The sequence below is a fragment of the Haliaeetus leucocephalus genome, unplaced genomic scaffold, assembly GCF_000737465.1.
Source record: "Haliaeetus leucocephalus isolate CR32 unplaced genomic scaffold, Haliaeetus_leucocephalus-4.0 Scaffold317, whole genome shotgun sequence".
Classification (NCBI taxonomy): Eukaryota; Metazoa; Chordata; class Aves; order Accipitriformes; family Accipitridae; genus Haliaeetus; species Haliaeetus leucocephalus.
The window spans coordinates 92,270-113,639 of record NW_010972753.1 but is presented as its reverse complement, the minus strand read 5'-3'; positions in this window follow the sequence as shown (position 1 = coordinate 113,639).

Below are 21,370 nucleotides of genomic sequence, written 5' to 3'. Positions count from 1 at the left end.
TTCACTATCAGTCTCTGTTGGATTCAGACCAATGATGTAAATATAAACAGCTCTGGCTCTCGGTCACCAAAGCCTCCTGCCATCAGCCCTTCTAGAGAGGTGTTATTTAAATGAACTAGGGAAGTGGGCATCAGTGAGTAAAACAAATCAATTTGCCACACAAACTGGGGAATGGATCTCTTGAACCGAGTACTCGATTTTGCCGTCACTAGCTCATATCCAAGGGGATTCAGTTCTGTGTTTACTATGTGCCTGGTGTTTGGTGGCTTTGCAGGGTGGGAGAGGTGTCAGAGTATTGAGGACAGTGTGTGTTTTAGGCCATCTGGCATATTTGAGCCACATATGGAGCTCCCGCAACACCGAAATGTGGAACAATTGAAGACAAAACCTGGTGGTCTGCCCAAGTCTAGCTGTATTTCCATGGTATGAGTCCATCTCTGTGGCTGATTCCAGTGAATCTGGGGAAAATTCAAATAATCGATTAGCAGCTTAATAGTACTTTGTGCCACTTATTTCCCATGTGCCCATATGCGTGATTTACTGCCAGCAGTTCTGCATTGTCCTTGCATTCCCACGCTCTGATGCATTCAGCACGCTACCGCGGGGCATTAAAGTCTGGTACCCCGCAGGTAAGGGTAAAGGTATGAAGATGCCTAACACTGCTTCCCCATGAGGAAGAGTCCCTCGTGTGACACTATCATTCATGTCTTCCTCACTTGACCTGCCCACGCGGTGTTAGGAGGAGAGGGACTGGTCTTACTACTGGCACAAACCCATCATGGAGCAGTACTCATGACTCCACCCCAGCTGAGGAACTCGTCCTAGAGGGACACCAGCCCCTGCCATCGTCCCACCCTGGGCACAACGTATTTTCAGTGCAGCTTCCCCGCACTGGGTACCTCGCCTCCCTCATCGCGTGCTCCTCCACATCCTCGTGGCTGATCTTTCCTGAGCAGCAGCATCACCAGTACCAAGCTTGACCCTTTTTGGTCTGCTCTTGCTATGGTAATGCATATACCACTGGGGTCCACAAGACATTGGAAGTCTACATCAGGAACACTGCTGGGGTTTTTTTCCACTCACGGAGTAGAAAAGGGGAATATAACAGGAGATGAGGAATGTTTTAAGTCCAAAAATCATACTTTCCCAGGCTTAACTGTTTAAAACCTCAGCTTCTGGAAAATCTCCCATTCCAGAGTGGAGACAACCCATGGCATCTTCATTCCCAGCTGGGAGGGAGACATTAAATCAGAGAATTATGTAGCATTAATAGGAGAAATAGCTTCTCTAATCTTCAGCAGTATGTTCCATCTCAGGAACGTTTGCAGGTAAGCAGCAGTCCTATACATCATTGGAGAGGTATTTAGTTTTCATGTCTTTCAAAAGCATTTTTGCCTGTTTGTTTACAATGTCGTGTGTCTCAGGTCTTTCCTTTGGGTTGGTTGGTTAGTTTGCTACAGCAAAGGGTACTGCATTGGGATGGGATGGTGCTGGCATTATTCTGGCTCTTACTACATCTGAAGCCAATATGCACCTGTTGTAGAGCAATGGCTTCAGACAGTGGGAGGGGGAAGAAAGCATCTATAGGTTTCTGGATTATGCATTAAAAATGAATCATGGATTAATTTAATGCTGCCATAGACAGACTTCATTTCAATGATCACTGAAAGAGAGAGAAATAGTTCACAGGGCATAAACGAACAGGGAGACTCTTAAAAAAGAAAGCATGCAAATTATAGGGAGCAATATTCAATACTCTTATTTAAAATATTGAGTCTAGAAAGGGAGTCTAGTCTGGATGGGGGATATGTTCTCATGCAATTTTGCAAGGATACCCATGTTTTACATTTACAGTGTTCCGGGAAATATCTGGAATTCAGCCTATGCTGCCTTTCAGAGGTAAAATAAATAGAGGCAAAATACGTTAAGAGTGAATACATTTAAACAAGGTTAACTTGCATCTAGACTTCTAAGAGCCTGGTATTTGCCTCATTTTTTAATCAGAAATTTCTAAAAGCATAGGCTTTTTTAAAAAAAGCCAGACAGAGAATCCTTCTCCCCTCTGGTGATTTTTCTCAACCACTTGTGCTTTCGCTGTGCTGCTGGAGTAGCTGGGAGACAATTGGAGGTTATTTTTAGACTGACTCACTCTGTAAAGCTGACATTTGTAGGTTAGGCGTACCAGTTGCCAACTGCTTCTTCTTCTGCATCTTCCTTAAATATTACCCTTCTAAACAGTCAGACATCCCCCTCCTCCTTCCTCAGTCTTTCCCCGTAAGTATCAAAGTACTAAATCCACGTTGTGTATGTCAACATTTTCAGTCGAGCTGAGTTAAAAGCATCATTTAAGAGGCACAGTCAGCTCATGTCCTCTCAAGCAGCTGGAAAAACCCAGCGTGATGCAGTGCTTCTGTACCTCGGATCTGCTCCTAACGGAGCACAATGCGCACAGCATCCCTTTAAAGCACACAGGAGACCCAGCCTGCGGGCCATGCTGCTGGGTCAGATTCACGTCCCGAGGGTTCCCGTGGCGTCCACACCAGCAGATCTCCTTCTCTGTTTGCCATCCTCTCTGAGAAACCAGGCACTGAGAGGAATTTGGCTGCCTACAGCCCATGTCCCCCCACAGAAGGGGATGCCCAGGAACACCATGCAATGTGGCCTGCATTTCTAGGGCTTGTCTTTTGACATCCTCATCTGCTGAAGGTGGAGAAAATGAGCTAAGTTTAGAGTTAAAATTGCTGGCGTGTCCTGCCTCCGGGGAGTTATCTGAGCAGGGGCATGCAGGCACTCTTGGTGAGCGCCATTGCAAAAGACGCAGGAACGTACGGCAACCATGGGCAGCAGCCCGTGGGGGCCGGGGTGTAAATCCCTGGGACGGATTTGGTCGCTGTCTCAGGGAGCTGGAGAAGTCCTGGTGTATAACAGACTCCGCGCTGCAGTTATTCGCTGCTCCTAAGCCTTAGCACTTAGCAGCATGGCGAATTTAAATCACTGAGCTTTCAACTCTGAACTCTCTCAATCTGCTGGAGTTTACAGAAACACAAAGACCTTCTAAGCCCAAGAAAGAAAGATGGTTGCTAAAGTCAGAATTCAACAGCAGATTAGATTATGAAACTGCCATTAACCTACTCTATATTATAATCTCAAATCCTTCTAATATATTTGGCATGCAGCAGTACAAACATTATTTTCCACTTTAAATTAAGGCTGAACAGAAATCCTTTTTCCAGTCAACCTCCTTCTTTCCCTGGTGCTTTTGGGGGACTAATTTTAAAATGAATATCTTCATGCAAATTGCAGCCTAAATAAATCCAGGCACATAATCTTTTAGGGCAAAAATCCGTTTTTTCCAGTAAAGACCACATGTGGGACCCGTGCCAGGTAAAATCTGGTGTGCAGTCTAGTGAAATCCATCCTCAGGCACCCCATGAAGACAGAGCTCTGCTGTCCTGCTCAGTGCAATGCTTCTACTGGAGTTTATGAGCACTGAGGTGACCATGGACCTCCACAACGCTCATGCTGAGTTAACAGGACCATATCACCCTTTTCTGCCCTGATAACGCATATTCCTACCATGGTCCATTTAGGACAACCTCAAAATCTCCTTCCAAAGAGCTGAATGAGGGGAGACAAAACACATTGCTGCTGGACCCTTACCTCCTTCCATGTAGCCCAACTGCACGAGGTGGCTGGGAAACACACGGCTGATCGTTTACACCAGCATCATCCATGTATAACACAGAACTGGATTGCTTTACCAGAAACAAGTGCTATTCTCATCCCACCAAAGAGGGAAGTTGGAGCGTGACCAAAGCCAGGGCGGCTGGAAGCAGGGCTGCTAGGAGACCAGGACAGCTCAGGCAAGGACATGGTTGAGGTTTAAGTAGTCATTGGAGGGGGGCATTGCTGAGCAGGGTGACCAAATAGAACAGACAACAACCTAAAGCAAAAAAAAAACCAACCACCAGATTCTTCTTTTCTTAGCTCTGTGCCTTCTGCTGGAATGAGGTCAAATGAAAATGTTATTAGACCTCTCTGTTTTCATGAGATTTCAGTAGTCCCAGCAACGTAGTGCTCTTGGTTGACATAGAAGACCACACTGTGAGGGAAGCGTTGCATCACCCAGGTTGGTCGGGGTGTCTTGGTTCATGCTTGTAGAAGCCCAAAGTTGTTGTAGCTCTGCCAGTTTGGAAATATTCTGGCTCAGGAAGCAGCACTGTGCGTAAGTCCAGGGGCATCTCCTGCTCTCATGTGCACCAGAGGGGAAACCCTGAAATCCAGCAGTAAGCAGGATTGTGCCTGTGTTTAATAAAAGTACACCTGTTATTTTATTTCCCAGAAGTGTTCACTGCGGTGCTAGAGACCCCATGAGGGCACAAAAGCATCCTTTCCCTACAATAGCAAAATAATATCACAAAGGTCATGTTGGTAGGGCCCCTCTCACCCATCACTACCTCCGGTTGCCCAGAAACAAACCTGAAAATTCAGATCCTAAAAGCAGCTAAATGGAAATCAAAAGCAGAAATTAAGAAGGAAGGAAATGTGTTACCAAGTTAATTAACCGATTGATGTTACTTTGTTGGTTCTCACCCCACAGTCAGCATCAGTTCAGCAAAATGTGCTTTCAAGAGAAATGATGCTAATTAAATACATGACAAAGTAGCCCAGGTAGTAATTAGCAAGGGATAAAGTGACCATTCATTGGGAATTTTTTTGTCAGGCCTGCAGCTGATTTATATTTTTGTTTGTCTGCCTGAATCTTGGGCTACCTAAAAAGATCTTCACTAAATGTAGCGTCCAGTTCCCCCTGGTTTAAAAAGCAGCAGAAAACTGAGATACAACCAGCATTCATTTTCTATTATGCAAATATAACTTCACAGTATGACACATCTGTAAGGCTTCATTTGATTCCCCCCGGCACAGTAAGCATCTGCAGCTTTAATGCCTTTGATATACTGTTTTTGATTAGATTAAAGATGATATTTATAGTAATTTCAGTAATGTCATTAGCTGTCACTAGAGTATCCTCCAATATTTTGTTTCCTCCATATGTTTTGCAGAAGGGATAATGAAATCTGACTGTCCTGCAGCTTGGGTATAATAGCCTGGTTTGGGAGGAGGGTTACATGGGATCAGTTGCTACTCATCAAGTGAAAATGGTGGCGATCTGTAAGCTGTGCATGACAAGCCTGCTCTCTGCACTGCCGCTGTGTCCTTCCTTCTCCATTACCCCAGAGACAAGTTTGTCTTCCCTGTAGGTTGGCTGAAAATGCGTTACTTGTCTGTGGGGTCAGGTCAGGAGGGACGGATGGAAGGACAGACAGATGGGAGGGTAAGATTTATGAAGAGTGACTACAGATCACCAGTATCTTTAGCAGAGAGAGGAAAATCCTGGGGAATATGATGACAAGCAATAAATACCTTCAGTTTAACAGTTTAAACAAAGGTGGGGAATTATTTATAGTAGAACAGCAAGTGTTGGCCAAAGGTCAAGGAAATGAAAACTTAGACTTTGGGGGGCAGAAAGTATCTGGTATGTAGCACAATTGCCAAGATCAGAGGCCAAGGCTTATCTCTGTGGCCATGCAAGATGAGAAAGACCCTGGGTTGGGGTTACATGGTGACAGCCCTGCGAGTGGGAGAGGGAAGCTGGGCACACTACCAAGAGATTTTCTTTTCTTTTTCTGATCCTGAGCCTCATCCTGCAGATCACAGACACTTGCAACTCTCCAAAGGCACTCCCGCCTGGCTCTGTGTAGTTACTTGTGGGATTAAATGCTCCAGATTGGGGACTGTCCTAGCTTCACTCTCTTCAAGTCCCAAATACACTGTGTTACTTGGAAGAGTAAGTGCAGCACTGGCATGTCTGTCAGGCAGTGGGCACACTGGAGTTAAATTATTATTGCAGAATTCAGTGTATAAATATTCACTCCCCAAGAGGTGGGGAGTGAAAGTATATGTGTGAGTGACTTTGTTTAAGTAAAAGAAGATTGCTTGACTTTGCATTAATCTTTCAGATTCATTTTGCAGAAAAAAAAAAAATACTCCACAAATATCCCCCAAGAGCATTTAAAGGGACAAAAAAAAGAGAACATGAAAAATGTATACATAAGTTGAGTGTTGCTCTTAACGGTGCATTCCGAAGTTGTGTGTGCTGAAGCTCTGACCCACTGTAACATGGCTGTAAGCAGAGGGGGGATCCAGCCCTGTTGGGGAGGGCTGGGGGCAAACAAGGGAGAGAGGTCCCGCCAGCCCCTGGAGCATCCTTGTGCCAGGTGCTGGGAGCAGCAGGGACATGCACAGCCCGGGGGCCTTCCCTGGTAGGGGCTGGAGATGATGGACATGCCAGACTGACGGTGGGCACAGGGCATCTGGGCATGGCCCCCTGAGCCTTCCTAGGGCAGTGCCAACTTGATCAGTTTAGCACCAAAATAACCAAGAGTCATTATCATTAGGAACTTGCTGTGCCCCACAGTTTAAGGTGAGTTTTGCCCCTAACAGGAACTGACTAAATCACTGCTGGTTTAAACGGGTATGGCGCAAGTACATCACAAGGCAGTATCTCCCACACCTGTGGATCCAGCCCTTGAATTCAGCCAGGGTGCTGCTCTGAGCTAAGAGCAATACTCTGGTCATAATAACTGTTTTTGTCCTTTTTACCCAAGGAAGAGAAGCTTGCTGGGTGACTGTAACACAGGTCCTTCAAGCCAATTGACTTTCTCTGGCTTTATACTAGCTTAAGCTGAGAGCAAATGATCATCTGATCAGTCTAATCACGGCTAGTGAGCGCTTTCAAGCAGCAGTTCCCTTGGGAACAGCATATATTTTGCAATCAAACTGTATTCCACCACTAGATCTTTATACAAAGGTAAATAGGGCAACCAGCCCCTCTTTTTTTGAAACACATTTTGCATTTTTGAAAATGAAAATGTCATTTGAAAAAGCAAAATTGAAATCTTGCTTAGAAACTGTGAAATACAGTTGTTTACTTTTCTGAAAATTACCCCTTCCTTCCAAATTCTGGTTCAAAAGATATGCAAACCATGCTTATATATTTTCATATATAGTCATATACATATGAAATATATTCATATCAGTACATTTGAAGATACCCTCATAGTTTGCAAATATCTATTACATTACCTTTGTGAATGCTTTCGTTCATCACCAAAATTAATCTGTAGGAACTACAGTAATCCATCTATTTACCTAAGCTGCGTGTGTACATCTGCAGCTCTGCCTTCTTTGCTGCTGGCTTCCCCCTTCCATTTATTCTTTTAAACCTCCCAGGCACTTTCTACTCCTTCTTTTGTTCATTTTTACCACTGAAACATCTGTCCCAGGCTCACTGAGGTCTGGTTCACCCTAGTTCAGAAGTCCATTTTACTGGCTCCCACACCCCCACCCCAGGGGAGCCCCTTCCCCGGGCTGGCTCTGCCCGGGTGGCACGGGGCTCTCGGCTCAGGGTCTGCCCAACGCGCCTCAGAAGACGTGCCCGCCTCCCATCAGCCCATGGCTACCCTAGATCCTCCTGCATTCCCACCGTGCAGGGGTACCACGAACTCCCCACACTGAGCATTAAGGGTCTGGAAGGGGAAATGTTGATTGTTTTCAGATCCCTCAGTTCTCCATCCTGATTAACGTTTCATATGGAAGAAGTTTATGTAAAGCTGATGTTCACAGGCTCTGCAATATGCAATATCATTCTCCACCAAACAATTCTTGTCAACACCTATAGTCTGTTTCTTTGTTGGACTCTTGGTGAAAATTGTTGGAGCTCATGTTTTAATGTTCCTTCTTCCATTATTTATAATATACTGAGTTACAAGTGACAACTAACCAAAACACAGCTACAGTTCTCGGTAGATCTTTTAATGTTCTGTATATTTTGAGCATGAAGTTTTCTCTTTTTAAAGCACAGGATGCTTAGCCTAACAGCCTCAAAATGTAATTAAAACATAAAATAGAAAAATTTTATAGCTGTCCTCCAGATGTCCTGAAGATTTCCGCTAAGGAAAAAGATGTAATCTCTTTCCGATGTCCTCATGGCTTTCTGCAAAGTTCACCCTTTCGAGCTGCCAGAATTTACTGCCTGCTGAAGGTACATATTTTGGGGGAGAATATGGAGATGATCCTTTTAATCTTGTCTGTTACGGCTGACGGAGGCTACAAGCCACTTTCCTGGCCATATGAGACGTTCCCAGCCGCATCAGCTTTGTCTGCTATCAGCCACCCTCAGCTTCTAACCCCTCGTCATGTTCCTCATTAGTTCGTGTCACGGGCTGATTTATGATCGTCCCTTCAGCAAAGATACCTTGTGTCTCTCCTCCCCGTTGGGTAGCCTGCAGTGCATGAGGAATACCCAGGCCGATCCCTCTGGGCGAGACCTGTCACCTGCCATCAACTCACATCTCCATTTGAGACGGCACTGTGCCCACAACAGGGCAAAACCGAGCCTTTTAGGCAGAATCAGTTGCCCACCCCAGCGCGGGGCCTGATGCTCCCGCCCCAGCCTGCTCCCTGCAGAAGAAGCCGAAGGCTGCGGCTCTGCTCCCACAGCGCAGCAGAGGACTTTTATAGCCTGTGAGTCATAATGAGAAAACTAGCCACAACCAACCTCAAGCCCAGCCTGTGCACGCTCCCATCATCTCACACGTTATCTCCACCAGAGCTGCTCAGGGACCAGGATTTTGCCATTGAGGAATTTGCAGCAGAGAGGGAGGGAGCAGCACTGAGCCCTAGCAGGGAGCGCTGCATCCTGCAGTGGCCCAGAAAATCCAGCTCTCCTCCAAAATAAATCGCAGAGCTGCCAAGACATCACGTTTTGGTATGCTTAATTTCATTTTTGTTTTCACTTGCACACCAAAGCATATTTGTGTATCAAAACGGCAACGCAAAAAACATCAAAATGACCTGAGCTGCAATTGAGTGGAGGTGGAAGGTTACAATATTTTCGCATGTGCCAACACTGGCATCAACATTACCCCACAAAACATTTAGCTGAAACTGCATTTTGCCAGAGAACAGTTCGTCTAAAGGGTATTTTGTATGTTTTTTCCCCTAGTCGTTAAGTTTAGTTTTGCTTATTTCCAAGTCCCGAAGAGCATGTATGTGTTTGGAATTATAATAATTTTGGGACAAGCTTCTCATCTGCATGCCACGCTGGGCAACAGCTGGCAGATGAGCAACTCGTTTTGCACCTTGTCGTCTACACATGGTGCCACTGTGACAGGACCAGCAGGATGCGCCCAGTGCCTCTGGCTCGGAGCGCGCCGACTGAACCCGCAGCCTTCGATCCCTGTTTCGGAACATCGCCTCTAAATCCCCTGCCCTGCAAAAGCTCAGGGGACCTACAGGCTTCCCTGGTAATCTCCCGCTCATCCAAAATCACAATTCAGGGCGGGGCTGCAGCAAGCCACTTGTGCCTGCACAGGCTTTGGCTAATTCTGGAGTTAACCTCTCTGCTTGGGCATCCTCATCTGCAAATTGAGGAATAACAACACTTCAGAGGGGCGGCAGGGTAAGGATTAACTGCGATGCCACTTTGAAGTGCTATATATATGCCAAATATTATAATCATCCTAAAAGTGAGGCTGGGATAATCCATGTATTTTTGCAGCCCCAGAATCCTATTTGATTTCATCTGTTTTAATTAACAAATTTAATTTCACATTATTAGGGAAAACAAGGATAAAAAAAATGGAGCCTGCGTATGCTTTATTACAAATTATTGTTATCAGCTGCCCCGCAGGACTCCAGTCGGCACTAAATATGAACAATGGTTAAATTACAGGGGTCAGGGAATGAGCACAATCAAAATGCAAACACTTTTCTTCTACGTGAGACGGGTAGGGAAAAAAAAAAGAGGAAGGATCCTTGGAACCTCCTTGGAGCCACTAGGACTGCGGAGAAGCATACCAAGTAAATTGTAAAACTGATTACTGGGCTCAAAAAGGCTAACATGCAATTTGTGTTCTTTTTATGTAGATTAAATGCATTCACTGCAGCTCATAGAGCTTAGATACTCAGCAGGGATTCAGAGGGCTGGGTATCAGTCAACCACAGCCAGCCACTAAACCACAGGGCAAAATCTGCTATTGTACATTAGAATAGTCACTTAATCTATCTTAATGGGTGAAAAACCCACGGGACAAATGTATATTAAAATCAGAAAGTTAGTTGTAATGTTTAAGGAAAGCTGTAAATATTTTTTTGAGATAACACTGTAAAACATTATTAATGAGTCTGAAAACCTCTTGAACATCTTTACACTTAGCTCTTGAAAATGCAGCTGCCCAGCAGCTATTGATTGGGAGGAAACCCAAAGGTACGAAACGCCTGCCGCTGGAGTAAACTGGGAAGGAATCAAGCAGGATTTCCTTTGGCTGGCCGAAGGAAATGCTGTCTGATGGGTTTCTGTTGAGCACATGAAACATTCTGAACACAAAAAGCTGTGCATGCAGCTACCAGTATATGGGTGCTGGCAACAACGGTAGAGCTGCCTTTCGGAAAATTATCCTGATAAAGGTAATTTATTAATTTTTTATTTGGCAGAGGCTACTGTGAGGCCATTCCCCATCTGCGGCAGAGCAGAGAAAGCCCAGCCTTCTGCCTGCCTTCCTTCCAGGACTTGTGGTTATTGGAAACTGAGAAGCAGTAGCACAACCTAATCCTCCGCTTGAAAAGATTCCTATTTATTTTGCTTGCGTCTGGGGTCTTCTCGGCCCCTTCTAGCCTAGATTCCCCTGACAGAAGGTTTTCTCCCCCCACTACTTATATCCTATTTAGAGCTAATTGGGACTGCCTGCCATGGTGGCTCAGAAATAATTACTTTCCTGTAATTAGTCTTAAATCAGGATTTTTACACCTGTGCTTAGGATGGCTGACCAAAACACCAGCATTCCCACACATGGACCCCAAAATGGCGCCACAGGCAGGGACTCCAACCTCGGCGCACAGCACACATGGGTACAGATGGAGGCGGCAGATGCTCTGTCAGTTGTCCATCAACATTATTTTGGAAAATACTTGTTGAAAGACAAACCCTCCTGAAGCCTACAATGTCCATTTTACCTCAACTGGACATAGGATGAGGTCTTCATCGGCTGTCTCCGCTGCCTGCTTGCCAGGTCCACACTGATGCTGCTGTAGGAGAGCCCATTTGGGGCAGAAAACTGCCTTTTGGGAAACTCATGCTCCAGAAGCGCAATCTGAGTTGATTGCTCTGTGGGCTAGAAGTGACGCTGTGGGATTGGGGAGACACATTGGGAACTGGTGTCGTTTCCTGACGCATGCTGTTAATCAAGCACTCACCATAGTCTCCAAAAAATGTATTCCCATTGGCAGGAATGAGCACCCTGGTCAGGGTGCAGCACTCGACCATGCAGGAAAACTGGGTGACCTTGAAAGCCAGGGTAATAAAAAGCATATGAAATTCAATAGTACTGAATGCCAGGTCTTGCTCTCAGGTGCTGAACAAGCACTGCTGACATAAGCTGGAGACTCTCATGTCAGAAATTACACACAGGGCAGAAAAGCCTGGGAGGGTTCATGAGGCACAGGATGGCCATCTGTTGCTGGTATGAAGTGCTAATGCTGTTCCGAGAGGAGGGAGGAAAGGTGTTTCCAGTGGAGCTGGGGAAATAGCAATGTTGCTGTCCCACGTGTAGGTGAGACATCGTCCAGGTGATGCTGTATAGTTACACCTACCTACAGGGAATTTTTTTTTATCTGGGCTAACTTCTGCATGATTTCTCCTATGAAATCCACATGTCTCAGACAGGAGCATGCAGCACAAAAATCTGTTCTCTTCAGTCAGCGTGGAGCTCCCCCCTGCACACACAGACACACTCTTCAAGGCATCTCCAGGTGGGATGCAGGGACTAGGGAGTGAAGCGCCCAGGCCACTTGCACTGTATGGACAAGGGGCATCTTCATGTGGATTTTCAAACTCCTCCTCTGTGGTTCTGGTACCTGACACCAATAAGCTGATGCACCAGTCAGTCTGCTGGGGCATGTAGGGCTGGCCAGGGTGGGTCAAGAGCGAGGGCAGATGCCAGCACAGGACCAGTCAGAACATACATAGTCCTACTGCAAGCAGGGAGGCTGGCTTCTGCTAGCAAAGGCAAGCGCTGCCTGCAGCACTGGCACCTAACCAGATGGGATGGTGGGAAGGAAATGGGGTCTGGCCCACCATGTCGGGAGGCGTGGAGGACTGAGTCCCCTTCATGCTCTGCAGCCAAGCAAACACTGCACTCCTGCCACTTCACTGTGATTTACATGGCAGATCAGACAGACAAGTTTCTCCCTGGATGATTTATGCACTCACACATCATGAAGTGTATTTCATAAGGTAAAGGATTTTTTGGTGCCTTAGCAATCTCCCTTGCGAGTCTTCCCAAACGCAGGATGCCCAGGGTACCTCCTGGGCCCTGCTGGTTGGCCTTATCTTCACCCACTGTGCCTCTGCACATCTCCATGGACACACAGAAATGGCTGAGATGGTCAGTTCCTGGGATGATTTTTCTTGCCTCTAAGAGAGGGTTAATTTGCCATGGACTTTTCTGCTAAGGCTGGCTCAATTCTGTGTTTTCTTTAGGTGAAATACAAGTGCAGAGCTGCCGTACTTGGTTTCTCTGATGTGTGATGGTCTGTTGCCTACACACCATGTGAAAAGCAGCGTTCTGTTTTGATAATTACAGGTTACCTATAGATTGTGTGGCAGGACTACATGTTTCTTTCATTCAGACTACCCTGTTTTCAATATAACCTCCCCATCTTTTTCACCTGTTCGTGAAACAGCAAGCAATTCCACAAGCAATGAACAGACCACAAACAGTTGTGAAGTCTGATTTCCTCCTTCCTTCCATAAGGTCACCAAATCACACACATCACATATCAACTGCATCTGCTCTGCCATTTAATTTTGTTCAATAGCTATATCACACATGGAGGTAAAGTATGAACATCTGCTTCAGTACAAGAGCTTGAAGACCAGTCAAAGTCATTGTTATAATTTAACCTCAGAAACTTGTGAAGTCTGCATCCTCCATTCTGCTGGGAAATAGGCATTACTGTAGTCTATGTTTAATAACCTGCTGCTTACCCCATTGCTGCACACCAATGTGTCATGAACAATATACTGGGATTCTCAGACTACAATAACTTTGCTCCCTATGATGTTGAAGAAGGGAAAGATCTGAAACTCATAAAAGCTTAGGTAGTTTTCAAAAACTCAGTCATTTTGCAGGAAGTACTGAGTTTTTAAGTCCATTTTTTGAAAAATAATAAAAGTGGCCTTTCTATTACACCATTCAAGTATTAAATATATTTTAAAGTGAGGGATTTTCCTCTGCATGTGAAATTTATCTTCCAGACATCACTTCTTGTGGTACCATAACTGGAAGATGAAATGATAAAAGACTCTAAATTACACAGTCTGAGATATTCTGGCTAACATCTCTATTTTAAAAGCCAATACACACAGTGGTATTTACAGCTCTTGCCTGGAGAATGGCTTATCATAATTTTCTTTTATTAAAGATGTTTGATGTAAATCTCACTCCTTCTCCAAGGACACAGAAGTCCCGAGCGCTAAGGAAATCACATGGATCCAGCCCTCTTTGGTCTGTACCAGGGAGGACAACTCCAAATACGCGTCCCAGTGCCAGCCCAACCTCCATGACTTCAGGCCACGGCCATTGTCATGCTGCCACAGGCCTCCTGCTCAGCAGACTCTAAGCAGCTCAGCAACCTCTCCCTTGGCTGTGATGGTCAAACACCCTTTTGGACTATGTTTATGTGCAACGTGGATAGAAATAATTGACAACAGCTTATGTGCATGGTCACTTGTAAGGGGTGATGTAAGCTGCAACAGATTCGTGCAACACATGATTTGCATTATAGCTCACTGCTGGTTCTTGAGATTAATAGTGGTACACACCTAAATGCTGTGATATTTAAGTACGTTGCTACAAATTCACTGCTACCTAATTCTTCATGGTCATTGCTAAATGGGACATCATGGCCTCTGAGACTTTCTGATCCTGAGAGCAGTGGGCTCTAATGCAGGAGGTAAAAGAGAATTAGCTCTTAGCAAGACAATCAAAAGTACAAAATTGAATCAATTTGACCTCATCCAAGTAAATTACATGAGTTGTGCTACATTAATGTAGATAAAACGTGTATACACCAGATGATGGTGATGCTGCATAGATCAAACATATTAGGGAATAATGAGCAATGTGGGGTTTGAAATTTAAAAATACTGTGACAGCTTCTGTATACTTTTGCTGGTAAAGGATACAAAAGGACTTGTCATGAATCCAGTTATCCGTGCCCACAGAAAACCATAAAACCCCTCTGAAATGAGCCAAAATTGTGTTTTCAAAAACAAAGGTCTCTCATACTTAAAGTCCTTTCTGGGAGCTCTTCCAGATCTAAATAGAGTGTCACTAGGAAACAGGAAAGCTCTCTTTCCCAGTGCCACGGCCCTTTCATTTCTCTCCCTGAAAGATTAAATTTGAACATTGCACAGTCTGATTCTCTGCTTTCCCATCTTGTGCCACGCTTGTGGCGAGAGGCTGCCACGTCCAAACAGTGGGACTTCACTCCCCGTTTGCATTTCTCTGTATGGCTGCAGGATAAAAGCCTTAGGGTCACAGCAATGTTATGTCTAAAGAAACTGCTAACCGGTCCAGGTCTACCGCTTGCTCATCTCATTCCCTAGCCAGGTTGCATTCTCTGGAAATTCTTGTGTGGAAGAAGGAAAAAAACCTCTAGCAGGTGGCTGGGTTGGATTTTTTTGGTCATGGTGAGCTTTCTGTGTTAGTTTTCTGTTTTTAAATGGTGGCTGTTCAGGGGAATGTTAGAGTAAATCCTGAGAGATGGGCTAAAAGTCAGAGGGTAGGGGAAGCTGTTGGGACTGCAATACAAATTCATTTAGCACATTGCTCTGCAATTTATCACAGAGGTCTCACCTCCACATATGTGGTGTGTGCTGCATATTTAGGGACAGGGATGAGATAGAGTGGGAAAATGGCTTCCCTGTTCCTCGTACCAACAAGCCCGTTTTATAAACTAGAATTTATTTGCTGGCACACAGTATTTCTGTCAGAGACACCTAAAAGTGTTTCAACCAGTAGATTTTCATTCAAATAGGGGTAGGCAGCCAGAATTGTGCCTACCTCAGAATGACATCTGAAATGGGCGGCTCTGTGGCTTGGGCTTGCTTCAGTGCTCAAATTTTGGCTTTTCCATGAAGCACCTAGTGTTGTGCAAATCACGACCAAAGCACAAAGTGGTGTTTGTAAAAGCCACTGAACTTTGCAAAAAGCTGAATATTTAACTGTTTGATTGCTGAGAGCTTGCCTGCAGCAGGTGAAGGTGAACAGTGTGCTGGCACCAGCAGTGTGCGGACAGCAAGGTCACTCTCTCGGGTTCCGTAACTGGAGCAACAGAGGAATATGCTGTGCAAATTCCCAGCTGGCTCCCTCTCGGTGCCTCCAGCCAGAGGACCTGATAGCTAAAGCTCTGTGCTGGGCGTCTTGGAGCTGGGTTGTGAAAAGGAGAGCCCCCTCGCCACCAGATCTGCACATTAGCAGGGTGCAGGGGGTGGGAAAAATCGGCTAAGAGCTGGGTTGGGAAAGTGGGGGAACAATAAAAGGAAGAGGGTTTGCAGAAAACCAGAAGTCACAGCTCATATTTGCCTAACCAGCCCCAGATGGGAGAGATTTGTAGGTATGGTGGCTGAGGAAAGTTTTCAAGAGAAATTTAAAGAAAAGGGAAAGATGGGTGCTTTGTGAAATTTGATGGATTTTCCTATGCATGGGGAGATATGTGGAAGTGGCTGAGAGGGAAACAGACATGCCAGGAGAAAAAGGCAGCCCAAGGATGGAAGGAAGAAGCTTCAAAAGCTAAAGGACATTGAAGACAAATGTCTGTGCTTTCATATGGTGAATGGCCACACAGTCTGCTCTGAGCCACACCTGGCTGCAGCATCAAGAAGGAGTGATGGCCGGCTCACAAGTGGTCATTGGGGCAGTACCACCACCTTCTTCCCTCCTTCTTCCTTAAATCCCTATTCTTAATAGAAAACAAACAAACAAACAACAGCTTCCCATTCTCTCATCTGTAAAGCTTTCTTAAGATGCTGGCTCAGAATCAGAGGCTTTTACGGAGTAAAACTTTGTCCCGCTGAATGCTGTCTCATTTTCATTTCAATGGGAAACATTATCAATTCCTTCACTGAAAATTCAGAATGAACTGCCTTTAGAATATGGCCCATTTTCTGGATTACTGAATGTCCTTTGGTTTGTGGTATTGTGCTTAAATCCATCTGTGGCTGTATTTATTACAATTCCTTTTTTTCAGCTTGCTTGAACTCTGAAAGGGGGAAGGTCAACTGATGCAACCTCATAAAATCCTAGTGCAAATGTAGGGACTGTCAGGAAATTTCATATGTTTAGGATTTCTGGCATTTCAAAAAGAAATACTGATTGTCGTTTTCCCATTTGCCTGGAGCAGGTGAATGAAGAAACTTCTGAAGCAATAATTTATTGTGTCTTTACCAATTCACTGAAGCATTTATGAGTATAGCCCAAAGTCTCTTGACATTAGCCGCTTGATGTGTTATCACACTACTTCATACAGAAACTCAAAGAGCAAACTTGGCTTTCTGTTCAGTCGTAAACACTAGAAAGCCCAGTGCACAGTGAAACAGGCTACCAGGCAATGCATCCAGGGAGGCTTTTAAGCTCTTCTTTAACCCCTCTCTGACCCACATCGCTCCAGTCTGTTGCACCTGTGGGACATGCGTTGGCATCTGCCCTTACCATGGTATGCTCCACTCCGCTCCAGAGCAATGGATGTATGTAAATGAGCGAGGAGATGGGGACAGGCTGCGCACACCTTCTGCATGACCTGAGAAGGACGGGGATGGCAGGACCCACAGGAGGCTGGAGGCATGCCCCCAATTTTGCTCTGAAGACGTGTTAATCATTGGTCAAGCAGAGGTTGCAAATTGGTACCTGCAGCCAACAAGGCCAAGGAGGAAATTCCTTTAATTATGCTGAGAAGAGCACGATGAAAGGAGGTGAGAGGGGTAGCGATGCAGGGTGAGGGACAGAGGGAGACCCATTTCTGTCATGTCTGGGAGCAATCCTACCGTGACACAGTAGCGGCATGCCTGTCTGTCAGCCTTGCCTCCCTGTGGCTTTAATTAAATAAGACAGTTAAGTAATTATGGTATTTACGTTTTGAAATTTGGGGGAAGGTCATTCTGGGACTTTGAGGCTATAAAGTGCTGGGTATCTCCTGCAATGAAATTCAATGAGACTCAGTGCAGGATTAAGCCCATTGTGTGCTAAGGTCAAACATATGTTGGACAAGACTCCGCTGTCTTCCTCCTTGCAGTGACGTTCACTTTTGACCATGGTGTAGAGGTGGAAATGAAAATACACATAACCATTTCTCATTAATGAAACAGTTTAACTTGTTCATGCTACAGAGGAGCCTAGAAAATTTGGCACTTAGCAATAGCAGGGAACTTCAGAACTTGCATCCTAAAATCCAGAGCCCGCTTGTAATGCTAATGATGCCCATTTCAAAACCAAATTACTTCAATCAGAGCACAGTCAGGTTTGAGATTGCAGCACTGAAAGTGCAGTGATAAATGTCAGTCTGATTTGGTAATGTGTGTATGCCCACGTTGAACTGGTGCAAACCACCAGGAAAAGTATGAAGCAAAGGCTGAACTGGCCCACTGGATGGAAAAGTTTTGGGCTCATTCACACCAAAAAAGTGTTGGAAAAGCCCAGAATGAAACATAGATCCATGACTGAACTTCATGAGAGAGATCTTACCTTCCCTTTACATAACAGATATGGGTCATATATCCTAGCCTGTTGTTATTCATAATCTGTAACTATTTAAAATCTATAGACCTAAGTAGCTTGCACCCAAGAACAACATAAGAACCAGCAGAGAAGTCCTCTGAACTAAATCTTTAAACCCCAGGAAAATCCCCCAAAGATGGGAGTGGGAGAAGGGAATAAAAAAGCAAACAAGAAGAAGACCAGGAGGGCCCTAAAAGCAAGTGTTGGGCCAATATTTTAAAAAGCCAAAGGAATGATGCAGGAGACACTGAACCAGTTACCTTGGCATTGATCCCAGGCATAGTCAGAGGAAAGGCTGATCAATCCATAAAAAATGGAAAGATGAGAGCATAAGTAATGCCAATCACCATCACTTTATGGAAAACAGGTTTTGTCAACTATACGTGATAGCATGTTTTTAATAAAATCACAAGTCTGTAGGTTATAAAAGACGGTATTGCCATAAGGTACCTACATTTTTGTGTTTTGGGAAAAAGCACTAAACAAAACCAATGCAAGTCCTATTCAAAGAATGATAAACTAGTGAACTGAGAGACTGAAAAAAATTGGAAGTAGGGAATGGTAATCCCGTACAGAGTGCTTGTAGTGGAGTCCGATGGGAGCCTATTCTTGACCTAATGCCATTTAATACAGGTTTTATAACTTGGAGAGAAAGACCTGCACCTCTGGTGACGATGGCTGATGTAAACCACATGCATTTTCATGTAGGCGTAGGTCCAGTTATGAATTTAGAAATAAATGGAGATCAGGAGTGTAAGATGGGGGGGTTGTATTCTGGAAATCAGTAACCCTAAAACAGGCCTGGAAGTCATTTGAGATAAATTACTGAATATGGTACTCCCAGTATAACAATTTAGCCAGAGGAACAAGCAGGCTTCAAGAGCATCTGAACATGTAGAAATAGAGAAATAGTATCATCCCTGCATACAATGAAATTATCTTTCTGTGAGAGCATTACCATAACACTGCATCCACTTCTGGTCTCCAGACATCAGCAGGGGTCAGGAGGAGTTGGAAAGATCCAGGAATGAGCCACGTGCTTTCGCAGCACAGGCTGCAGTAGCACAAGCTGGTTAGTGTACACAGGAGAAGTTTAAGATCAGGCTGGATAAGCACCTTTACATTCTGTTTAAGAAGATCTTTCTGATGGCAGTGAGCTCCTTAAGATGACAGAAAAGCACAAGGAGCTCCAGTGCTTCATCTGTATTAGATAACTGGACGGGCCTGAAAACAGTGGGAGGAAAGCAAGGTGGGTAAAGGGTTTTCTCTCTGTAGCCAGTGTAGGATGAATGTGCAAGCGGTTGTGTAAACTCCAGGTAACTCTGAAATCGGCATTTTCCATGATGGAGCCAGAAGGTTCAGAAACGACCAAAGAGGTGTGTTCTGCCCCTCCACCCTCCCACATATACACATTCAAAGTAAAAGCCACTATGTAAAACAGTGTTTGAGAGCAATGGCCACATTTCCATGACCCTGGGTAGGTAAGCTGTACTGTCTTGAAGGAAATTCACCACAAAGTGTGGTACTTTTGCTACACAAAATATTTTTACTCAGTTTGTAATGTGCTGGTGTAATACCAGTACACCTGGGGACATACAACGCATGCTCTGGACCTGAAGAAATGTGCTCCAAAATTTCTCATGACACAGCCTAGCAAAACATTGCTAGTGTGACCTTAATGGGATCCATACCAGAAGGGCTCATTCATACCATCAGTGGTTTGCAGAGCTGCTTCGTGAATGACTAGTTAGTCACTTTTTAACAAATAAAAATTCTTGGTTCTACAAGTTATTGTCTTATACAAATGCAATAGAAGAATGGGCAAGAAATATGCTGCAGAAAGTAACAGCAAACAGACGTGGTGCCACGTGAGACTTCACTCATTTTAAACACCCTGGTCTTAAAGTACATTTGTTGTTTTTAATGATTATTTTGGTGCACAAAGGATGAAGCCACAGAACTTTGTTTTCTCTGGAAACAAAAAATCCCCTAAAAACTCTTGCAGAGGGCCTGGGCTCCTTGCTCAGCAGCCGTGACCATGGGGAGGGACACACTGGACTCGCTATAGCAAAACAACGAAGGTACTTACCCCAGCAAAGACAGCGGCAGACCTCGAGCCCTGCAAAGGGCCGGTGTTCCAAGCATACACAAACTGATGCGTTACACTAAGGAGCCAGGATTTTCCCTCTGCTGCTAATAAAATAGGGAAATGGTGATTCCTCTGAGCTAAGAAACACCTAATGCTGGAGCGGACAGAGAGGAGAACAGATATGGTTGCAACCAAAGACTATTTCGATACAACCAGTCCCCATCAAACTGGAGCTAACAGCTGTATTTTAAAAAGAAACTGGGGGGTTTTCTGCATATGTACTGTGTCAGATGATAATAAAATATAAATGTAAACAAGCCTGCATTGTCTTATTGTCCATAAATAAATACACCATAAGTTCAAAGTAGGGCTGGATTCATAAAGCAACACTCTGCTAATCTGTATTCGGGTCTCAAGCGTATTATCTGTAATTTACAACCAATTTAAATGGTATTAACAGTCTTCCCCTTATGGGAATTTAAATTTGCATCCTACCATTGAATTAAACTCTGATTGCATATTTTCTATAGGGGACGTAATGCTCTTTGAAGCTTGTTTTGAATAATAAAGCATCTATTCATGCACATGGTGCAATGTGTTTCTTTGTCCTCAATGTAATTGAAGTAAAATGTGAGTTAAAGGGATTTTTCCTCTAGCCACAGGTTTGTTGATTACCATCTATTTTCATCTATTCAAGGTTTTAAAAAGGAAAAGAAAAATACAGTAATCTCTTCCTGCATTTGGAACCTCATTTGCCACTCAGAGCTTTCCTGAGAGCGTCTGGGATGAACAATCAGGAGGTCAAGTTTCAGCCCATCTTTGGAGGAGAAGAAGAGAAAGGAACAAAACCACACCCCACCCTTCTGAAAAAAAAAAAAAAAAAAAAAAGAAAAAGTAAATACCACAAACAAAAAGCAGAAGGAAGCAGACAACATCACTTCTAACCTCCAAGAGAAAGATCTTGGCTACCTGTCAGTTAGCTGCTCTGCATGCTGCCAGTGATTGCAGGCCAGGGAAGCCATGGTGAGGATGACTTCAACGTTAAGGAAGCAAATAGGGTGAAATAACATTGTTGACCTTTTTTGTTTGACTTGTAATGGAGGAATAACTGAAATAAATAATAAACATGACTTACTCCTTCCTGGATGTGAAAAAGAAGCACAATGGCAGCCTGAAGAAAAGGATGCTGGCTCGTGGCTGTGTGGTTTGCAGGCAGCATGGCTGGCTCCTCCAGCCACAGCAACCCCACTGGGGAAAGGCAGCCGGGAAGGACATTGCCAGGGGTGGGTGACCAGCTGCAACAGAAGCGATGGAAATGTTCCCCAGTGTGGCTGTCCCCACCATCTCCTCCTGTCCCACCCCATGTGGTGTCCATGCACTCCAC